The sequence below is a fragment of the Anas platyrhynchos genome, chromosome 7, assembly GCF_047663525.1.
Source record: "Anas platyrhynchos isolate ZD024472 breed Pekin duck chromosome 7, IASCAAS_PekinDuck_T2T, whole genome shotgun sequence".
Classification (NCBI taxonomy): Eukaryota; Metazoa; Chordata; class Aves; order Anseriformes; family Anatidae; genus Anas; species Anas platyrhynchos.
Genome location: NC_092593.1, coordinates 37,729,897 through 37,753,422, shown reverse-complemented (window position 1 = coordinate 37,753,422; position 23,526 = coordinate 37,729,897). Strand labels below are relative to the sequence as shown.

The following is a 23,526-nucleotide window of genomic DNA, read 5'->3' as shown; positions in this document are numbered from 1 at the left end:
CATGTCCCCTTGGGGGGGGGGGGGGGGGGCAGAAGATCTGTGCCTCTTTTGGGAAGATCAGATGCTGTGGTCTGTCTGAGACAGAATAATGTGGCAGCAGTTCAAGAATATCTCTGTCCTGTTTCCTCAGAAAGTGTTCCATTCAAAATCTTAGTTAAAAGCCCCCATTAAAAGCTTTGAGGAAGAAATGTGCCCTGTGTAGCCCCCCTGAAGCCTGATGAAGCACCCACCAGAGTGATTTGCAGCTCAGGGACACACAAGTCCACGGTGGATGTTAATTGTCATCATGGCAAAGTCTCTTCCCCTTTTTTCTCATGGTGAACATTTTATGGGCAATGAACCACAGGAAATAACTGCTACTGATTATAATGAAAATGCTGAATCCTCTTAAATTATGGCATCAGGCGGGAGCAGCACTGATGTAATTACTATGTTAATGATCAAGTAATATTTAAGTACTCCTGTGTGATTTTCTAGTATTTTTTAGTACTCATCTCTAATGTCCTGTGGAGGGTTTAAGAGCCATTGCCATTCTCCTGCTGCGTCCCCTTGCAGAGAGTTTGATAGCTGCTGCTAACCCTGGTTAGGTCTCACAGCAGGGGCCAGGGCTCCTGTTGCTATACTGCTCTTCCTCTTGCGCATCGTGTTGAGGAGTTGCCCATAAACCCCTCCACAAGCCCCTTAGATGCCATTGTAGGGGTCTAAAGAGGTACCAGTGCTGTGATTAGGTTAGGTCTTCTAAGAGGAGACAGTCTCTTATTATTCCTTTCCCTGAGACCTTTTACACTGAAGGCAGGGCCTGGAGACAAAAGGCAATGAATCAGCAAGGCCAATTTTGTAAAGGAATCGCTGAAGCCTTGTGCCCATTGTTGGAAAAAATGGGTTAAAAACAGAAGATTAGCAAGGCAGATGGAATGATAACAAAAGACTGGCAAGGAAGATCATAAATATGCTCAGGTGACCTTGCAGCTGGGAATAGGCAAAGCCTGGAAAGTAGTAATGTAGAAGACACATATCATACCTATTGCTGTTTGTCTCCCGTGCATTTGACAAGTAGCACATCTGAGTACAGATAACATTGGTGTTTGGTAGACTTGGAGGCACCCTATTGACACCCTTGAGCTCCCTGCCTTGGTACAGAGAAGATCAAAACCACAACGAAGATCACAGCATGGTGGTAAACCATGTCTGTGCAAACACTTCATAAACAGGAGGTCAGTGATCTTCTAGCACAGACCAAGCTTAGCAGTGCCTGCATCCCAATTTGTGTGCCTCCAGCTGGGTGTTCCTTTGGGGATCCTCTGGTTGCTAAGGTAGCAAAAATAAATTTGATCTTCATATTTCAGCCATGGGTCTATGGTTGTCCCTGCTGCCTGCCCGTGCTGACACACACCAATACTTCTGAACTTCTGCTACACTGCATGCAATTCTTGATGCATGTTTCAAAAACCAGCAGCCACCAATTTTTAATGAATAGTATTAATGTATCTAGACACATTTTTGAGGGGTGGAAAAATAGAATGCAGTCGTGATTTGAACTTGACAGCTGCCACACCTGCCATAGAGCTACCTTAACACCTTTTACCTAGCTGACAACTTTGAGCTGGAGGCTAATAATTATTTACTCAGAAAGCATTACGCAGATGTTACTAAAAATCTAACCTTTTTAGTTCAATATTGCTTAACTTATTCATCAGTGACTTGGGTTAGAGTGACTCCTCAGCTAACTTGCTGATGGTGCAAAACTGGGAGGAGTGGCTGATACTTCAGAGTACTGTGCTGCCATTCAGAGGACCTCAACAGGCTGGAGAAATAGGCAGAGAGAAACCCCCTGAAGTTTAACAAAGTGCAGGGTCCTGCACCTTCTGTTTTTGTTTTGTTTTATGTAAGAAAGCCCTCCCCAGGTCTAGTGATACAGTAATAGCAAATCCCAACAGCAACAACAAATCCTACAATTGGAACGTGTGTTAAGGAAGTTCACTTTTAAATCAGCGCTGTAAAGTACTAGGCCTGAGTATTTTTATTATTTTTATTTTTTACTGCTTATGATCAGAAACAATGTTTGTGCTTGGGTTGCCACAGCTGTTGGACCACATTTGTGGGTTAAGAACCTCCTACACTGGCCATTACTTTTCTTATTTTGTAAAGCAAAAAGTGTCCCCCAGCACAGATTATCTTTATTTCCACTGTGCCATCGTTTGACTGGAAAAAAATAACCCTAAATTTTCCATGTGTGGAATCCTTTTGCATTTCTTTGTATTGTGAATATTCTACCCAGGGAAACTGTGTTATTCACATGTCTCGTGTGTGTGGGGCTGAGAGCAGTGCCTGTCACTTGACAGCAGGGCTTGCTGCAGAGGTGGTGGCCCAGAGTCCTTTCTCTGTCTCAAGCAAGTCCTGTTTCTCAAAGGTTTGTGAAGCTATCCTGAGCTTGGCTCACTGCGACTATTTATACAAAGAGAAAAATAAAGTGTTAGTGCTGTGACCTATCATTGTTTTCCTGGTTTGAAATAGCAACCTGCAGCCCTGTGAGTGAACCCTGATACCTGGCTGATACCAGTTCTGGAGAACAATAGAAATGTGGGACAAAACAGCAATCTGTTGCCTGCTACACAAGGAATAAATGGAAGGAAGATGGAACAAAGTGAATCAAGGATACAGTTTGTGAAAGAGGCTACAATCTCTAATTTCACAGTTTAATCATTACTTACAAAGTTGAGAACAGGACAAGAGAAGAGCAGGCCCATAGCCCAGCCCTAGGCTGAGCAGTCTAAGGAGGTTTAGGGCTAATTAACATTAACTGGAAGTATGCATTGCAAGCTGCCCTGCAGCATTTCTGCCCTCCTTCCTCATCTGCAACTCTTCTGTCCCCATTTGATACAACCATAGCATTTAGTGACCCTGAGAGCACCCAGGTACACAACCTCTGCCCTGAACAAGAAGGATGGAGATTTCCCCATGAGAATGAGAAACAGAAGGCAGAGAACAAAATGCAACAGAAATACAGTGTAAGAAAGATCAATAGCATTAACACCAATGTGAAAGAGAGAGAAAGAATCAATAATAATAATGTAGGTTTGAAATTTAAGAGCAGGAAGAGGTTAACTGAGCTGTTTAGGAGTTTAGTGAGAAAATAATCTAACAGGCTTTCTTAAAGCCTTGTATCTGTGAAAGACTGAAAATCTGTACTTTAATAGTTCAGCAAGGATATTTATTACATGCCAAAGCCATAGAGGAAAGAAATGTTCTGAGGCCAGGGAACTGTTATTCAGGCCTCCAGTGTTCCTGCTCTAGTTGAGCAGCTCCACCACTTCACACTTTCTTTGTAATAAGTAGTTTAGCTGGAAGAGTACCTGGGTCTTATCATCCATGTGTTTATCTACAGCTCCACCTTTTTTTAAATTTATTTATTTTATCTTTTTTTTTTTAACTCCTTATATGCCTTTGACCAAAGGTAATTTTGCTAGACATATGACATGCCACATTACCTTCCTTCTGATGATTCTCTTCACAGCTGTCAGATGTATAGAGCTTGGCAGGAATTTCTGATGAGTGATATGAGTTCCTTCTCTGTCCTCTGCAGGCCAACAGAAGCACGTCCTAGAGGAATAAGCATCCCCAAAAAACTGGTGACCAACACAGCAGACCACAGCCAAGATACCTGTGATATACATATACATATTTATATAATAGCCAATTTAAGGACAAATATTTGAGAATGATAAACAAGCAGACTTAGTGTTGCTGTAGTTAGTCAGAAGTATATTTCTCTAATGACAGACAAATACATGGCCAGATTTTAGCACTGGAGGCTTTCCCCATTAATGGCAATTCAGCAATAGGATCCTTAACTGCTTGTTTGTTAATGTGCATCACTAATTTTGATTTTCAACCAGTAATCTCAGCCTAAACAGAGACATGCATGTTCTGCACAGATTCTTGAATCTTCTTGTCTGTTTTAAAGGAAACAGCTCGATCCTTTACATTAAGCAGATTTTGTAAGGATTTGTTCAGCACTAAAAAGACACCTATTATAATTAGTAATATGAGTATAAAATTTTGCTTTTTAGCAACACTACAGGAGGTCCATAAGCGTATTTCAAATGATATTTTAATAACTGATGCTTAAATACTTTTAAAGAAACACTGTAATTAGATGTGTCTTTTTGAACCTTTCATTTAAATAATTGCATGCTAATGTAAAGAAAAACAGCTTTTCACTAAACAGTTCTTGCATTCATTAGCTGAGATTAATACACTTAAGTAGTTACTATTCGACTAAAACATTCAATAATGAATCATTATAGCAGTATTAAATTCTTTAGGGCTGAGTGCTGCAGCTTGTACTCCTGCAAGCGGACAAAGTTCCTGCTGACTGAATGAGAGCTTTGACTGTATGTGAATTGTAGGACTTGTCTCAAAAGTAGCTTGAAAAACTAATCCAGAAAAAATTACTGTGCTGCGGCTGAGCTTGAAAAGAGACATTTAATGTCTTACCTATTAACGTGTATAAGCCATGCACTCCATATACTTCCATTACCTCTACATGATTTTCCTGCACATTTCATAATGTTTACAACATGTAAAGATGGAACGCCTAGTTTAACTTAATGATATTCCAGAAGATAGTATTTAGAAGCTTATTTAAGGCATCCTGACTTCAGGAGTTAAGTACTCGTAGTAACTACAGTAGTTCTGAATATCTTGCTGTTCTCTGTATTTTTTCCTTAATGTGACCTAGTTCTTGAATGAGAGTAGCATTCAGGTCTAAAGAAAGGATGTTAAAAATCACTCAAATTAAAATAAAATCCATTAAAACTTGTGAAATACTGAGCTCAATGGACTTACAAGAGAGACTTACACAGAATTCATTTCCCAAATAGAAATTTTCTTCATTTTAAAGAACTAAAATTAGCGCCTTGCCTTTCTATTTTTTTGTCAACTGGCTGTCTTTAAAACTGTTGGTGATTGGGTGAAATATTTTCATTTCTAATGTTAACTTCAGAAATCTTATGGATAAATTAAGAAACATTTTCATTCAAAATGCAAAGATGCTCTGTAAAAAAAAAGCAAGTATATTTTCTTATTGTTAAAAATTTGTTCTTTCAATTGTTTTTAACTTTTATTTATTTTTAGCTACAGAATTTTGAATATGGAGACAAATCCAAAGCAGGCATTGAATTTTAACCACAGCATTTTAGGGTAACTGAGAAAGTTAAAATGACCAGGCAAATATATAGGAGTACTTGTATGGAATTCCATTTAATAATTTGTACTAAACTTTATTGACGACATGTGATGTCTTTCTATTAAGTAGCCTATGTTGCATCTTCTTCCTATGACACCTGTTACACTTTCCCAAACATTTTTATTTGATCAGTATTAGATATAGGAGTTTTAGGTTTTGTTCTTTTGTATCCTTTCTGAGCCATTAAGATGGTGCTTAAACATCTACTACATCACTTGTTTGCAAGCATTAGCTTTTGAGCTTTAAAACACAAATATTGTACTTTCTGCTAAAGTTGAAGTGAGAAAAATATGCATACATAGATTTATTATTCTTGTGAGACTTGAAGCTAATAATTTGAATTTGAAAAAAGTACTCTATCCCTTTTAAAGTTTAATACTTGTAGTTAAGAACAATTTGTTATAGCAATAGTCCTTGAAACGTTCAAATGCTTTTGAGACTTGGGCCCTGAATTACCACTTTACAAAAAGGAATTACTCTTTTTTTTTTTCCTTCAGATAATGTTGTTTGGGAGTTCAGGCTGCACAATCCACAAATGCCTCAGTGTGGCTCCCAAGTGGAGTTTGTGCTTGTTATTTAAATTAGTGTTTTTGAGGTTGTTATGTAGAGTGGCATTTGAGATCTCAGCCTAGAGCTCTACAAGGTGAATGACTTGCAGAAGGACTCCATGGTGTTCTTTTCAATTTACCTTCAATCTCCCTCAAGCCTTAAAAAAAAAAAAATAAATCAGTTTCACTATAACAAGAGTTTAGCCTTTAACATGCAAAGCTCACAAGCCCTTAGTCTTCAACAGGCCAATTTAACAGGAACAAGAAAAAAAAAACATACAACAAAGTTATTGTGTTAAGCCTGCAAGTGCACTGCAGTCAGCAGAAATACTTGATTGTCTCCAAACATGACATTGGAAGCTTATACCTAAAAGGATGCGTGTATATATATACACACACACACGTATCTATGCATATATCTATATATATTTGGAGATAGACATATCTGAGATTGAGTCCTGCCAGGATTTACTAAACTCTAGGAAAATTTGATGAAAGAGATTTGACTTTCTAACATGAAAAGACTTTGAGAAACCTGGAGAAGAAAGGCACCAACTGAGGGGATGCATGAACTGCATCCATCATTCATGCATCCCCTCAGCACAGCTTGCTGTAAGACCTCCCATGACATTTTGATCAAATTCACTTGGCAAGGATTTGAGAAATATTTGGCTTTTGTTCTCCAGTAAAATAGTTAATAATAGTTTCCTTAATATCCAATGTTAATGAATCTCAAAGCACAGTTTGAACAGTTTGCATGACCAGCGTTAAAAAGCAATGGGGAAACTGAGGCCCCAGAGCTATAGTATGCCCAAGGTTACACAGCATGTCAGGTCTGCTATATTCTGGTCCATTGGTTTCCCTATCAGCCACCTCATCTCAAACAAGTCCACTACTTCTTGTAATCATTACTTCTTTGGTAAGGATATTATGTTTGTATTCCTTAATAAAGGAGCTCTGTCAGTGTGCTGCAGCACACAGTACAGGCATAAAAGCAACAGCTAGCTCTAAAGCAGGGGTAGCTGGTGAAGATCGTAGCTCTCTAGTCACCTGGGCAAATCTCACAATGTTTTTGCAATGTTTGTTTAAATTAAGCACCGTAATTCAGAGATGCTTTAAAAAAAGGACACTTTTCAGCTATGAACACATATACACTACTAGACAACTCTTTTAGAGCTTGTCATAACACAATGGTGGGAGTAATCAACTCTGGTTATCCAGTTAAGGCATGGATGGGGTTTGGTTCAGTCTGACTCCATGTTATGTAAGGTTTAAAGTAGTTATTAGGAAATGGATAAGTCACAGAAATATAATGAATAAAGTACATCATTGATACATCAAGGACAGCTGTGGCAAAGCATACTACCACCTTTCTTCGGTGAGAATTACTCTATGGGCTTTTGGAAAACTGGAGACCTAACCTCTCTGTATTCTGCTAACACAGCTGATTCATATCTCATGAGACTGTGTGGGTTAAGCTGAAGAACATCACAAGAATAGCAAGGAAGGTAAACTTCTAGCTAATGAAAAGCTAATGATAAGTTATATGAAGTGGGAATAACTTTGTTGCAGAAAATTTATTAGTAGAGGGGTTGACCTTGCATTAGAACTCAGTCAATATTTTCATTAATTATGTGACAAAGTAAAAACATGTTATCGAAATTACTAGTGATATGAAGCTGAAAATCTTCAACACAGGAAATAAACATCAGAAGGATGAGGAATACACTTAGGGAGATGATCATAGTAAAAAAAAAAGGGCTTCTTTTTCATCCTAGAGTAAATTTAGAAAAACGATAATCTTGTTCAGGATTGCTCAGTTTGGTTTTATATTTGAAGCTCATTAAAACAATGCTCCAGAATCACAAATTTCTAAAAAGTCTTAGGCTGAAGTATTTTGAAGCACTAGCTCACATTTAAAAGGTCATATGTGATCCCTAGGGATCTAAAAGTACAAGCTATGACTGTAAGAATTAGATGTTTCCTAGAAACCAGATACATCACTACCAGCACACCATATCAGCAAGCAAGTTTGAGTAGCTAAAGAGCAGCTTACAAAATGCTTAGCTAATTAGAGCTATTTTGGCTTTTAAAACTTGGTGTGTTTACAGGTTTACTACTCATTTGATGTAGTATGAATCCACCCCAGCCTGCATTTTCTAAGGGGCATAAAAACCCTACAGCCTCATACAAAACCTACCAAACACTTGTAGAACTCCATCCTCTTTGTGCTAACGCCAACCAGTAGGTCTTCTACAAAATGTGAAACAGCCTTATACTCTCCTTTTATGGAAAGGAAATAATTAGGTTCAGGTCAAGCTGATTTCATTAGTGTGGTGAATTAGTATTAGTGTAGTGAATTAGTATTCACCTGGAAATCTGAAACCTCTTGTAGTTCTCTACTGGCTGCACTGACAGACAATATAGTATAGGCTGTGTGATAATTATAAAAATAGTAAACATGCAAATTATATTGTTAAAAAAAAGTAACAGGCCTTGCAATAAACCTGATGCAAATCAACGATCATGCTCTCGTTCACCTGTGGATACTATGGCAGAGTGTGATCCATAGAGTCATAGGGACAGAAGCCTAGAGAAATATTATGGTGGAATTACAGACTCATCCTAAAGAACTATTATGTGTTTGTGTCTACTTTTCAGCCTGAACTTAAGGCCAGAGTTCATTAAAATATTATTAGACTGATGCACGTAAAATAGCAGAAAAGCATACGTACTTGAAGTTTCCCACTCAAAGCAATGCATTGAAGATTTTCTGCATTATTCCTGGCAAGTTTTTAGTTACAACATCAGCCGTGTCTAATATATTGGAAGGTCGGTAAGGGAACTAATAAAAGCCTACTATTGATCAGGCATGTGCCTTGTAATAAGAATCTGCAATAATTTGAGTAGCAATAATAGTTTCTAAGAGAATTGCCACATACATAATACAAGTGATTTCTAGTATTTTCTGCTCCCTGTGGGAGGACGGTCATGTATTACTGGAATTTGCTGCATAATGATTCACAAGCAAGGCGGTTCATAGTCCCAAATCAATTCTTATCTGTCTTTTTAGGATCAACCCTATGTGTGATTAAACTTAAAAGTAGATATGAGTATATGCTACTCCTACTCTTAAAAAAAATGTGAAAGCTCTTTAAAATAATTCGCCCATGCTTTATTCTTTCCCCTTCATATTCCCCATTTTATTCTTTCCTCTTCAGGTTTCCTGGGCTGCCAGATGGAGGTGATCTCTGTAGACAACTCCACTGAACCCTTAAAGACTTTGCACCAAGTAGGAGATGAAAACAAGAGTGATTAAAACTCACAAAAATATTTAATGAGAATACACTGATGAAATGGGGAGAGCAATGGACACTTGGTAAAAAAATGCACAAGCGACTTACTTAAATTAAATGCGGATCACAGCCATCACTCCTTCCCAAGAAATCACTGTCCCACATTATATTCTCTGTTTCTTTCCTTCTCTCTTGAATAGATTTAGATTTGCCTGTGATCTTGTTAGCCTTCAAATGATGAAGAAATAGAGTAAAAATAGATCAGCTGTAAACTTAACTATTAAATTGGCTATGCTTGTACTGACAGTGCTGATAAAGAGCCCGTATCTGCAATGAAGCTACTATATTAAATTAATGATCCAGCTACTGTACAGCAGTAACAATGTATTTTAGTGATGGTATTGTTGATTGGCTGAATAAAATAGCTTATTTACTTGTAAATACTTTAATAGACGCAAAAACATTCTAAATGACTCATATAATGATCTCAAGAAATGATGGGATGTTCAATTCTGAATCTCTTCATGGAGAAAAATTAATACAAGTATAACAAGAATGGGTACATTTACCAGCAAGATGACAGAATAAGATTCTAATAAAACAATTAATATTCATAATAGTAATGGTAATTTTCTTATTCTAACAGAAATATTCCTGAAATATATTATTTCTCGTGTCACTACTATTATGGATATTTTTGTGGCTGATGTACAGACAAAATTCATTAACTTAACCTCCCATCGTTCCAAACTGGCATCCTAACCTTGATTTTTCTATTCCCTCATGTATTACACTCACATGTATATTGTACATTTAGTACTCCTGGCTGTATGATATTTCCTTTGGCTGTTGTATTCTGCCAATAACAACCACCTTTTAACATCTCTGGTAGAAATTATATGTGTAATTATGCTATGCACACCCATACATATTTATATCTATGCAGGAAAAAATGTTTAAATAAAGAGTTGGCAGTTTAACTGAGAAATTAATATACTTATTTCCCAGAAAATACTCTGACCCCCTAATAACAGTTCCTTCCATGTCTCACAACTGGAGAGCAGCACAAATATATTAGAACACATAATTTTTATTCTACTTTGCACAGTGCTTTTACATAATTGCAGCCTTCACCCTTTTCAAAAAATCCCGAGTGGGGCAGTACTCCCATGATTCCCATGATTTTCATTGAAAGCTGGATCATGCTGTTTAAGCCCAGCCCATGGTGAAGGTGCTAAGGGACCTAAGGGACAGACGGTCCCCATGGACCCAGAGAGATCCAAAAAAGCATTCAGTGAACCTGCATTTCCCTGCCCAGAGGGGTTACGAGACTAACACAGGACTTTTTGTGGGGTAAGAAATTTTGCAATTGCTTCAGCGACGTAGCTTGAGTGCCTTAAGGTGTTTGTGTTTGTTAAGAGACACTTGGAAATGATTTTTAGTTATTTGACAAGCACCAGGAGATGGAGCTCCAGACTATGCAGCATAATTTCTTGGTGTAGGAGCAATGAAACGTTATTTCAGAACGGCTAAATGCTTCTTTCTTTTCAGCTCATCATTTACAGGATTTCTTTGAGTCAGCTCTGTACTTAAGGGTATAAACTGCTCCTTCTTTGAAGCACTGTATTAGCCCCGGGGAGCATTTGCTAATGTTTTCCTTCATTGATCTATAGACCGAGTCAGGGAAAAAAAGTCTGGATATGGATAAATCCGAACATACATTGATCTAGAATATTTGGGTGGGGGAGGTGGGGATAACAACGGTAATATACAGTAATTCTAATTTTATCATCTACCCACACGTTTCATCTGAGTTTATGGAAATGCTCTAAAAAGAAAAATTCCTTGGAATATACCCATGAAAATATGCTATCAGGTACTTTCTTACTAATTCACTTAGAAAGGAAAATCACAGATTTATTTACATAATAGCATAGTTGTTAGAAAGGGGAGAAGGAAAACATCATTAAAATTCTTCTATGATATACTCTTAACATTGCTTTGCTGTTGTTTCAGAAATTCTGTGTTTTGCAGGCTCAAATAATTTCAGTCCATATTTAATCACTACTATGGAAAAAGTAGTTGATTTTTTTCTAAGTGGTTAGCTTTCTGTGGAGCTCTCTGACAAGTGGCCAGCTATGGATATCTATGCAGACAACTACTCCAGAATGTGACATGGCAATGCTGCTCAGATAAATGACTTAAAAAGTGAACCCTCCATGAAGCAAAAATGGTTCAGTTCTGGTTCAGCCTCCTACCTCATGAGTAGCCTGATATGGCAATTAACCTTGTTTTTAAATGGTATTTAAGTTTAAAGTGTATGCACCTGCTTTGATCACTAATCAGGTTTTTGATGTTAATCAGGGAGGTTGTGTCCAATATCCTGATGTCGCAAGTTTCTCAGACTGTGAATAAATTACATTCCTATTTACATTTTCCCAGTAAAATAGAACTTGAAAATTAAACTTTTAAAAATATAAAGAGGTTTAAGAGCATACTTCCTGCCGACTTTTACTTTTTGTGTACCTGTTAATATGTTTTCTTTAGATCATATTAGTTTAAACTGTTCTTTTTCTTCTGTGCTATGTAAGAGTAGAATGAATTGTGAAAACAAAAACAAACAAAAAATCTTGTATTTATGCTATTATGCTTCAAAACTGTGATATAAGTTCTGGCAAAAATTTACTACAGAAGAGCTTTATACTAGTCATAAACTTTTGACATAGGAAATACATGGAATACCAATTATGGGCTGTTCAGAAATACCCCTTGACGTTTTTAGAGTGCAATGTGAGAAAGGTTCACCTTTTTCCCCTATTTAATTATGACTTTTCCAAATAGGGTGCTCCAACTCAATGCGAGTCACTGCACTTATAGCAGTAAGGAAAGATAATTTAAGGCTTTTATGATGAGGGGAAGGGAAGAAACATATCTTTGGGCTGAAATGGTTATGAGTTTTTAGATCAATCACCTGTATGGAAGTTTTTCCATTGGTATCAAGATATTAAGATATTTACAACCAACATATATCATATTGAATGGATTATACAGAAGAAAGGAGGAATATACTCAACATACACACTATAGCATTTTTATTAAATGTCTAAAATAAGGTAGTTATTAAGAAATTTAAATCAGAGCATCTCACCAGAGATTATATCATGAAGTCCAGCTGTAAGCTTAGTATTTCTTCTCCACATTTTTAAACTGCATTTGCCAGTATCCTAAAAACATTTCTTCTGTGCTTGTGCTCTGATCACCTGCAAATACAAAACAAGAACAAACAAAACATTAATTTCCTCATTCTTGAAATTCATTGAGTGAACTGACCATTTCTGCTCCCAGTATTGTGAAAATGAGTTTTACTGTGAAGATCACAGGTTGCCATCACAACCTTGTTACAGTAGTACAGTCTGAAGCTTATTTGAGTTAAAATTTGCACTTGACATTCATTGGCACCATCACAAATTGTCTACCATGGTTTCCAGCCTGATAAATAAAACCAACATTAAATGATAATAACAATAGTTACTTCATGCATCCAAGCATAAACTTGTTAGTAAAGCAGTGACCCTGAATAGGTTCCTGATGTACAGGGAGAGTTGGGAGTCTGGAAACACCCCTGAAGTGCCCTGAGACATCACCTCACTGTGTTTATTAGACAAAGATGACCATTATAACTTGCATCGCATGGGAGTTTTGAAAAATACTTGTTTTTTTTTTTTTTTTTTACTTGCTAGAAATTTCTAGGTGAACAATTTCCACCAAGATTAGCAAAGACAATCAACATGGAATTTATAACTGCAACTGGAATTTGTAAGTGTTTATAAGCTGTAGAAGCTTACTACAGCAACCTTGACATCAAACAACAGAAACGTACCCTGTGGCCTTTACTGTCAAGAAGACCAGGAACTTCAAATCCCTAATATGAAGTTCTTAAAGGAATACATAAGGAGTGATCATTCCAATACTGCATGAAGTAATGACAACCAGAAAAATTTATTTCGAGTGTGTGCAGGGGTTCCCAAAACTTCTTCTGTTGTGGGGAAGAGGTATAGGAAAGATGACTGCTCTCAGCTCCAGCTATTGCAAGGTGGCCAAGTAAATAAAAGTTTGCCATGCTTCTACTTCAGAAATATTACGCATTCATGAACAGAAAAAGCCTCCTCTGGTCTGCAGAATTTTAAATGCTCCCTCCATGAAACAAATCTTTGTAAATCATTGTTAACAATGCAAAACTATGAGAATTCCTGTTTCAGTGTGATAACAAGATCATAGAAAAGTGCTCTTGTTACTTCTAGTGAAGAGGGTGGATTTTTATAGAATATGCCTGGTAGCAACTTCTATAATTAAGGTTGAAAGGTAACTCATAACTTTATGCAGCATTTCCCTTTTGTGCTGCAGTTTTAGTCCTGAACTTATGCCAATGTCAACACTTTAAAGTATGAAGAAAAATTCTTCTATATTCTCAAGAAGAAAAGAATGAAAATACATGTTTACAAGAGTGACTGCTCTAAGCAGCTCTATGCTCCAAATGGCTGTAGTTTGAATCACAGAATCATCTAGGTTGGAAGAGACCTCCAAGATCACCTATTCCAACTTCTGACCTAACAATAACCAGTCCTCCACTAAACCATATCACTAAGCTCTACATCTAAACATCTTTTAAAGACCTCCAGGGATGGTGACTCCACCACGTCCCTGGGCAGCCCATTCCAACGCCTAACAACCCTTTCAGTAAAGAAGTTCTTCCTAACATCCAACGTAAACCTCCTCTGGAGCAACTTTAGCCCATTCCCCCTCATCCTGTCATGAGGCACATGGGAGAACAGACCAACCCCCACCTCGCTACAGCCTCCTTTAAGGTACCTGTAGAGAGCGATAAGGTCGCCCCTGAGCCTCCTCTTCTCCAGGTTGAACAATCCCAGCTCTGTCAGCTGCTCCTCTTGTTCTCCAGGCCCCTCACCAGCTTCGTTGCCCTTCTCTGGACTTGCTCGAGCGCCTCAATGTCCTTCTTGTAGCAAGAGGCCCAAAACTGAGCACAGTACTCAAGGTGCGGCCTCACCAGAGCGCAGTAAAGGAGGACAATCACTTCCCTAGCCCTGCTGGCCACACTGCTTCTTATGCAAGCCAGGATGCTGTTGGCCTTCTTGGCCTTCCGAGCACACTGCCGGCTCATATTTGTCTGTCTATCAACCAATACTCCCAGGTCCTTCTCTGCCAGACAGCTTTCTAACCACTCCTCTCCCAGCCTGTAGCACTGCTTGGGGTTGTTGTGCCCCAGCTGCAGGACCTGGCACTTGGCCTTGTTGAACTTCATACAGTTGGCCTCAGCCCATCGGTCCAGCCTATCCAGACCAACAGACAAACGCACCTAACTTGGTGTCATCTGCAAAATTACTGAAGGTGCACTCGATCCCCTCATCCAGATCATCGATAGAGATATTAAAGAGGACTGGCCCCAGTACTGAGCCTGGGGGAACTCCACTAGTGACCAGCCTCCAACTGGATTTGACTCCATTCACCACAACTCTTTGGGCCCTGCTACCCAGCCAGTTTCTAACCCAACGAAGCGTGCGCCAGTCCAAGCCAGTGTTTTGAGGAGAATGCTGTGGGAAATGGTGTCAAGAGTCAAGGTAGACCACATCCACAGCCTTTCCCTCATCCACTAATCACATCACCTTATCATAGAAGAAGACCAGGTTAGTCAAGCAGGACCTGCCTTTCATAAACCCATGCTGACTGGGCCTGATCACCTGGTTGCCCTGCAAGTGCCACGTGATGACACTCAAGATAACCTGCTCCATGAGCTTCCTTGGAACTGAGGTCAAACTGACAGACCCATAGTTTCGTGGGTCTACCCTCCAGCCCTTCTTGTGGATGGGTGTCACATTTGCTAGCTGCCAGTCAACTGGGACCTCCCCTGATAGCCAGGACTGCTGATAAATGATGGAAAGTGGCTTGGCCAGCTGTTCTGCCAGTTCTCTCAGTACCCTCAGGTGGATCCCATCTGACCCCATCAACTTGTGTATATTGCAATGCAACAATATTATAAAGGACCAGACCATGACAAGGTCCAAGATTTTGATCTAGGATAAATTGGTTCTGAATTTTTAGTATACATAAGGAATAACATATACTGAATGAGCATATGCATATAGGTGCATATGTTATATAGGTTCAATGCTTTCACCCATGTATAATATCAACTTCACCATGAGAAAACTAGCAAATGTGGAAAATCAGGGAACTTATGTAGGGATTTTCTTTTCTCCATGTTCCTTACAAGAACTTTTGTTGGCTTAAAAAACACAGACAAAATTCAATCTCCCAGCTTTCTGCTTCAACTAGCACTAATAGTCACCTTAAATATCAATAATCTCAGTTACTTATGCCTTAGCATTATACATTAACATTAAAGAAAAAAAAAAGAGAGGATGAAAAAATTCCCGTTTCTACAGACATAGTTCAACCTTAACTTTTTGTTTGTTTGTTTGTGTGTGCATGTATGTGTGTGAAAGTGACAACAAGAATCTGCAATGTTTGCTCTTTCTGTGTTCAATGGCATCTTTGCCTTTTACACACTCAGGAAAGGTTAAGGCCACAGTTTCAAGGATGGTTTAAGTGATCTGCTAAGGTTTTCCTGCTCTGCCTAAATTTCCCCTTCAACTCCAGTGTCTGGGCTGCGCAGCTGAATCTGGTAAAAACTGAAAAAGAAAAGACAAACATTACTATGAGGCACTCCTCAGCCTGGACTGCTGTTTTTAGGGCCCTAAGCTGTGATGATCCATAGTTTATTTCTCTTCCCATGCCCAGTGTCTCTCCAATGTATTTGCTCCTATCCATATAAGAAGTGGAAAACTACACTAACTCCATTAGTCTAACTCCAAAGACCTTATATTTTGTCCCATAGATTTCCATGTTTTTATGCAATGAAAATATTCTAGCAGTGACCAGCAGTAGATAGATCAGTAGTTTCTATCTACTCTCTTTTATGCTGGACCCTGCATAAATAAAATATAAGCATGGATATAAAGGAGTCTAAGGCTACTTACAAGACAAAACGTTCAGAAAAAAAAAAAAAAAAAGGAAAAACAAACAAAAAACACACAACAACAACAAAAGCAACAACCAAACCAAACCAAACCAAACCAAACAACATCTTAAATAGTAGAAACTTTAGCTTAATTTTACAGAGACGCTATACATGTAATGGCCACAAAAGAAATCCATCAGTATTTGGTGCTCAGGAATAGGAAAATAAAGCTTTGCTAACTTGAAGAGGAGAACTATTTTAAGAGCCAGTTTCCCTATTCAAATATGTTTTCAGGCACCTCACTGAAAAAAAGTAGCCTGATGCATAGCTGGTAATTTAGAAAAGGGGTTTTTAAAATCCATGAAGAAGGTTGGATACTGACCTCCACTATAGGTAGAAATTTCAGTCATCCTCCTACCTGTCAGAGTAACTTGCAGAGTTGCTTCCTGCATCGCAGGTAACAAGACACCTTTGCAAATCTGGCCCAGACCGTTTTTATAATTTTTACAACTTTTACTAAAAAATAAACAAACATAATAACAAAAGTCCATGTATTTTAACTCACTCCACATCTTTCTTCTTATTATTATTACTATTGTCACCACCAACATTAATATAATCATTATTATTATACCATCATTTACTTAGCTCTCAAAATAATTCTCTCATTCCCCGTTTTTTTTTAAATTTTATTTATTATTATTATTAATTCTTGTTTTTGATAGTTTCCCTCTTCTGTGACTCCTCAGATATCTCTAATGATTTGTCCATATTTAGGATTATTACATATAGCCCAGACAAACTGGTCAGATCTTCTGAGTCCAAAGTGCAGCTTTTTGCTTGGATAAAACAACATCCAAGTGATGCAAAAAACAGTCTCTTTTTCTAATGAATGGCATGAGTGGAAACCTGGCCCACAGGAACAAAAAATCAGAACTAAAAAATAGATCCAATCTCTCCCACATGGTCAAGGCAGAGAAATCCCAAAATGTCATCTGACCAATAACCTATTGCCAGTCTCCAGGCAAAGAAACAATTTGTCAACCTCAGAAAACTCCTAAAGTCAGAATAAAGAGCTACAAAAAGTGGTATTTCCTGAAAATTATACAGTATATCTCTAATGATAGGAAATATGAATCTGTGGAATTAAATGACAAAGCTCAGGACAATTACATGTCAGCTGTTTGAGATTGATTTTAGCCAGAGGTTAAGCCAAAGGTTAAGCCCATTTCTGCTGAGCAACAAGCCATGTGCATAAGGCTCACATTTGAAGTCTCTAATTACTGTGGTTAGATCAGGTTGTACACTTGAATATGTGCATGTTGGCTTTCTCTGACAGATGTGAGAGAGTGCTAGTGTTAAATTATCCCTTTTAAAATCCTTTTATGTTTATTGATCAGCATTAGTTCAAGAACCTTTCAGGGCATACCCGAGAGGTTGCATAAATAAGTGGTAAAAAACTCAAGAAGGACTCTGGTGTGAATGAGAATTAGCAATTCTGTAGACTAAATCCTGATTCCTGTACTCAAACTGGAAATTAGTTTAGTATGCCACTGAGAGTAGTGGCTATTGGAATAAGGAGTATCTGAATTGACCCAGGGTTGAACCCAACAACTTGGTCTTCAATCCAGTTTTGGTCTTTAATCCAGTGTAAAGGTGTTGGCTAGTACATGCAAACTTGTAAACCTTTCTAATGCACGAGGACCCTGGTGGTGTTATTATTTGATATACCATTGACTGCCTGATGTTTCTGTTTAAGTGTGAAAACTGACCTTTTCTTACTTTTTCTCACTACTATCAGTAAGAGATGCCCAGCTGAACTCTAAAAGCTTGAACCCTTTATTTTCCTTTAATGAAAATACTACTTAGTTCATTAGAATGGTAGCATGCTTACAGAAGTAGAGTTTCTACGTGCCACGTAGGTGGTTATAATAGCACTTCTAGATATTCTTGAATGAATTCATTCATTATTGTTCCTTCGATAATATGCACAAGATAGGAAATTAAATATTGTAAATATTTATAGATAATATATAGAGAATAAAAACATTGGAGAGATTCTAGCACTGGTGATATCTGCTTCCAAGTAATGATCATGGTTCACTGGTGATAAGGCTGTTGTGCTGAATGACTTGCTTTCAAGATCCCAGTCATGATTAGTATGCTCTTGTACTGAGTTGTAGACATACTCTAGCTAACAGAAATGATGAGACTGGGGTTTGAGAGAAAATGGCAGGTCTGGGGCCTCCCAAGAGTTGATAGAGTCAAATCTTTCTGACTACTCTCAATTACATGATACTGAGTTATAAGTTTTGTATAAGGTGTGGTGATGCCACCTGCCAGACAAACAAAATGTCTCATTCTCGTAGTTCTGGGAAATCAACCTCCCTTTAAGGGTTGGTGAGTTTTTTTCCTATGCAGCTTCAAGTTCACTAGAGTCTGTTTCTTGACAGCTTCAGTCTGATGGCTTCCAGTTGTTCAAAAGTGCATCTTCTGACATCATTGTTCATGGCTTATTGAATTTTATAAAGGTAGTTTGCAAGTGATTTGTGAGGAAGATACACAGTATAACTTGCACTTCACGTGCATTTCCAAATTCCTTTATCTTGCACAAACAAGTGTTTTCTAAAAATCAAGAACTAAAAATGTATCTGGGAGTAGTTCTCAGAAGTCTAATACTGCAAGTTCTGCTACATGAAAATGAAAAATAAATTGTGAATGCTTATTCATGGTGAATTGTTCCCATTGATTCAATTATGGCTTCTTTACCTAACATTTCACAAGACTGATTTAGAGATACCTGTCTGGACTGATCTGAGAAGAAAAACATTAAAAAATTTATGTTGTTACAATATATACAAAATGCATTAAAGTAATAACAGCAGCCTGACAGAAACCCACAAAATCAAAGACTTTCAGAGGGGAGGTTGAAATGCCATTCTTAACACACCAAACAGACAGATTACAGCTTTTGTGGAAGATGAAATTACATGCTTTTTTGAGACTTCCTAATAAAGAATCATTCAGGCACACTGTAATGGTTTCAAAATTATATGGTATTTTAATCCTTTGCATTTGTCTTTGTATTATGTAAGTTAGACTTCTATCAACATTTCAACACCCTTTCTTAGATAACTTATTATCTTTTCATTACTTTTCTTTTTCATAGGAGTAGCGGTATTTGGCATAAAATTCCCTGTTCTAGAGACACTTCTTGTACTCTGGGAAAACTAACGAGATTTTTGTGTAAACTTTGGTTCTAGATCAGCACTGAAGTATTTTTAGATGCATTATCAAAGGACTTAGAAAATTATATATTAAAAACTAAAGTCAGCTGAATGACTGTTGGTACTAGTACTTACTTCTAATTACTCCAGGCAGCGGTGAAAATTATACATGTACACTGTTAGGACAAATTTTGACCAGAATGGCTCCACCCTAATCTTATAACTGCTAATTGTCCTGTTAAAAATTCATAAGCCTGTATTTCATACTAATTGCTAACTTAATGGGAAAAATATAAATAAAACAGTACTGCATAAATATTGTAAAATAACTGACACCAATTGGTCACTCAAAGTATTCACTGAAGCCAGGCTGGCTTACATTTCAGTGTTATCAAGCACAATACAACTGGAAATAGATGAAACCTATCACTTTCTTTGTTGAGGTTAGAGGTGAAAATGGTTACAGATCCTCACTTGTAGCAGTACTCACATGCACCTAGGGCTCCTAGTACAGGGCTTTTGAATATAAATGACTATTTAATTACTCTAAATACCAGAACAAATCTGATGTTATATGGGCCTCTGCTCCACAGACTTTATTCAAAACTTCTCAGATTCCTCCTTCAGAAGCAGCATCACCAGCTACACAACCTGTGATAAGTTTACCAACGGCAGCTGGAGTACTGCTATTCAGTACTCACACAAACAATCTTACCCTTTGATGAACAAAGAAGTTTCAACTGTCAAAGCAGTGGTGAGGGATAAGGTGAAGGTCTAATAAATAGAGTGGATGAATTGCGAGATAAGAGTATTAAGTATCAAGGACAAATCTGAGCATTTACATTTTTCTCTAATGCATTTTTTATGTTCATAACCCTTTGCATTGTACCATATTTACTCTCTGAACTAAGAACTTTTGTGTGTCAGAATAACTGTGAGGGATAAGGTGAAAGTCTAATAAATAAAGTAGATGAGCTGAAAGATACGAGTATTAAACATCAAGGACAAAGCAAAGCATTTACATTTTTCACTAAAGTCTTTTTTTTTTTTTTTTTTTTTTTTTTTTTATTCAGTATATCATTTCACTACTTTCTCATGCTGTCTTTTGGTAAACTATCCAGCTGATCAATTGTCAATGAACACCAGAAGGTCTATAAAAATGATAGAAGAAGTACAAACTATTTCTGTACTGAAAAGATATGCTCAAAAATTATTTTGAGAAGAAGTAGGTTCCAGGCCCATCTGGAGCCATTTTTTTTCTGATGTAGATACAAGTGGGCCTCAGTTCTGTTTTGGGATAAGCAGTAGGACTAAGTCATACTGCAAGATGTGCTCACTCCTTTGCATTTGTCCTACCATTAAATAGCAACCTTAAAAAAAGGTTCCATTTTTAAGGTCATCACTGTGCAACTTGAAGAAGGCACAAATAACTGACTCCCCCAAGCCCCACAGACAAGAACAAGCAAAGGTTTGACAGAGTCCTTTGACAGTTAGAGCACATTGTCTTTGAGAGCTGGATCAGACCTTCTGCTATCATCGCTGGAAGTTAAATACCTTCTGAGGTGGCTGTGCAACACCATTATATTTTTGTCTAATAAGCAGGTCAGAGATGGCAAGCATTCCATTTCAGAGAGGAGGCCACATTCCGATAATACTTTCAACCACTATAGACTCTAGCAAGAAAAGCCATATGTGCCTCAGAAGCTGCACCTGTAGTTCCACATTAGTATAGGGTTCAAATACACTTTCTCCTGGTGTTCCATAAAAATAGCCACAAAAATAGCTCACACTTTGGCTCTGGTTCTAGATCAGAGATGCTCCAGGCAGGGAAACTGAAGTTGAGGGTTTCAAGCTCTCTGAGTGCAGATGCAACTGACTTGTACAATTTGACATTGAAAACTTGAGCTTGTCTGAAGCATCATTACTAAAGGCAGCATGAATGCAGAAACACTTGTGAAAAAAAATCATGCTCAGCAGGAATTCAGGCATGGTTCAAAATGATGCATTTGAATTTTAAAAAGCTTCCTTAATGTTCACTAAGTGCAGTGATTTTGTTGTATCTCCTGGACCAGAACGCTTTGCTGGGAAAACACACAGTTCTTGAGGACTGGTTCAACACATGAGCAGCATGTACTATGAAAGACTGTAGTTTAAAATAACTGCTGATGAAGAAACTTCTGTGGGAGATTTGCCAGACTTATAAAAGAAAGAGATACTATAGCAGAATATAAAAACAGATAAATAATAAATTGCAACTTCGTCTGGAGCTATGGACTGTGTGAGTATTTACGGTTTTGAAAGGTTTTATGGGGAAAATGTTTTATTTTTTATGTTTTGAAATATATAGCAACATAAAAATGTAATGGTTGGCTTAACCTATAAAGAGTTTTCTAATCAGTAAGTCCCTGACAGAAGGTGGAATTTGTATCTCAGTGCAGAATTTATTTTTTTCTTTTCCTTTTAATTTTCGAAGTCCACGATGCCTTGAAGTTGCTTGACATTATAGGATAAATTTTCAAAGCTCCATGCAGGAGAGGTGCCAACACAAAAAACATCAAGCAAGCACTGAGTTATGTTTGTGCATCTCCTGTGCTGTGTTTTCATAATTTCTCCCATATATCTACATAAAGATAGGGTTTGCAAATAGAGCAAAATTATAGATTGAGATGGTTATTTTCCTTCTTCCATGTTATGTGGAAATTAATAAAGTAATTAAATGTTACATTTACTGTTCATTGAATTACTTGGTTGTTTGGTAATTATTAGTGTGATTACAAAGTGACATAAACAACCGTGTGGCTCAAATGTGCAATTATGTTCAATATATGCTGAGCTGACACGCTCAAAATGTATTTCGCTGATTTTGCAGGCAATTAATAAATGCTCATGCAAAGTGGCTTGTGCAAGGAGCTATAAATAATGCATCAGAGTCCAGTTTTTGTTCAGCTTGTGCTTAAGCTTGCACTGAAGCATACTGCTTGTGAAGCCAAACGGGGACAATTTAACTTGTTCATTGAAAAAAATTAGGTGAAAGATAAAGGCAGATTTTTCACCATTAGCTTATTCCCTCTCCTAAGACATCTGTGTATCTCATCACATTGTACTAAAAAAGTGTGAATAAGGGATTAGTGGAGATTTTGAAGAAGTAGCATTTGGTCCCAATTTCTCCCATAATGTTGCCAAGACTGGTAAAAAGAAAGTAGCTGTGTTTGCACATGGGGACTTTCATGTTATTTTTCCTACTTTGTCATCTTTTTCCTGTAAAATAATACTGTGACTGACACTACTGTATGCTTGCACTGATTATAAGAGAGACAGGGTTACTCCTTTTCCTCAAATATTTGTTTGAAAAACAAACAGTCTTTTATCAAAAATGAAGTCATGACTCACTGTGTTGAACCACAGCCACTCCAAAACCCATAGCTATGTAGTATTTTGTAAGGTGGTGAGACACAACTAAATACATTTATACAAATCATCTGGGACATTATATCATTGCAAGGAACAAATAAATACTCTTAACATCTTCTTAACACATCTGATTATAAATATTGAGACTATCTCAGCTCTGTTCCATTTCTTTAACTGCATTGGCAGTAAGCTTGATTTTGCTGGCTGGGATGCATAGTAAAGAGCTACTCCAGGTAGCAAAGGTGCCAAGAGGACACACTGCCTTCTTTTGTGGACTCTAAGTGCACAAGATATAAAATGGGCCATCCTGGTATTTCTTTCTAATTTTTTTTTTTTTCCTTTCTTTCCAATTCTATCTGTTCTGCATTGTGTTGAGGTTTAATGCATTTCACTGCAGTGGATAGTTTGGCCATTTGAGGCTGCATGTAATCCATTCACAAGTCTCAATGCACAGGGTTATTCTCACTAGGCTGGCAGGGAGTAAAGGGGAGCAACATGAAAACAGGATCATATGTGTATGCTACAGATATTTTCTTCCTAAAAACATTGGAACCTCTGGGATCAAGTGACCTTGAAGAAAAATTTTTCACCAGTGCCACAGCACAGTAAGTTTGCATTGCTCTAGGCTGATGACTTCAGCTGTGTTTTCTGCACTGGCTCAGTAATGTCCATAAATCTTGCACGTTTTGCTGCTAGTGCAGGTCCAGGTGCTATTGCGGCTTTTGGTGTCACTATAGTTATTGCTGTTTCTTTGGTCCCT

At 37.6% G+C, this 23,526-nt stretch overlaps 2 long non-coding RNA genes across 2 annotated transcripts in view; one reads left to right on the top strand and one right to left on the bottom strand.

Moving 5' to 3' along the window:
- Window positions 1–294: 294 nt before the first annotated feature.
- LOC106017808 (uncharacterized) overlaps window positions 295–23,526 on the bottom strand; it is a 498,210-nt gene continuing 474,978 nt past the window's right edge. Inside the window, exons 9-12 of the long non-coding RNA XR_011810505.1 lie at window positions 12,241–12,352; window positions 9,201–9,320; window positions 3,489–3,600; window positions 295–799 (exon numbers count right to left, since the gene is read on the bottom strand). This is a non-coding gene — a long non-coding RNA (uncharacterized lncRNA). The remainder of the gene's footprint in view (window positions 800–3,488; window positions 3,601–9,200; window positions 9,321–12,240; window positions 12,353–23,526) is intronic.
- Window positions 10,306–23,526, top strand: part of LOC140002886 (uncharacterized) — a 49,800-nt gene continuing 36,579 nt past the window's right edge. Inside the window, exon 1 of the long non-coding RNA XR_011810509.1 lies at window positions 10,306–10,445. This is a non-coding gene — a long non-coding RNA (uncharacterized lncRNA). The remainder of the gene's footprint in view (window positions 10,446–23,526) is intronic.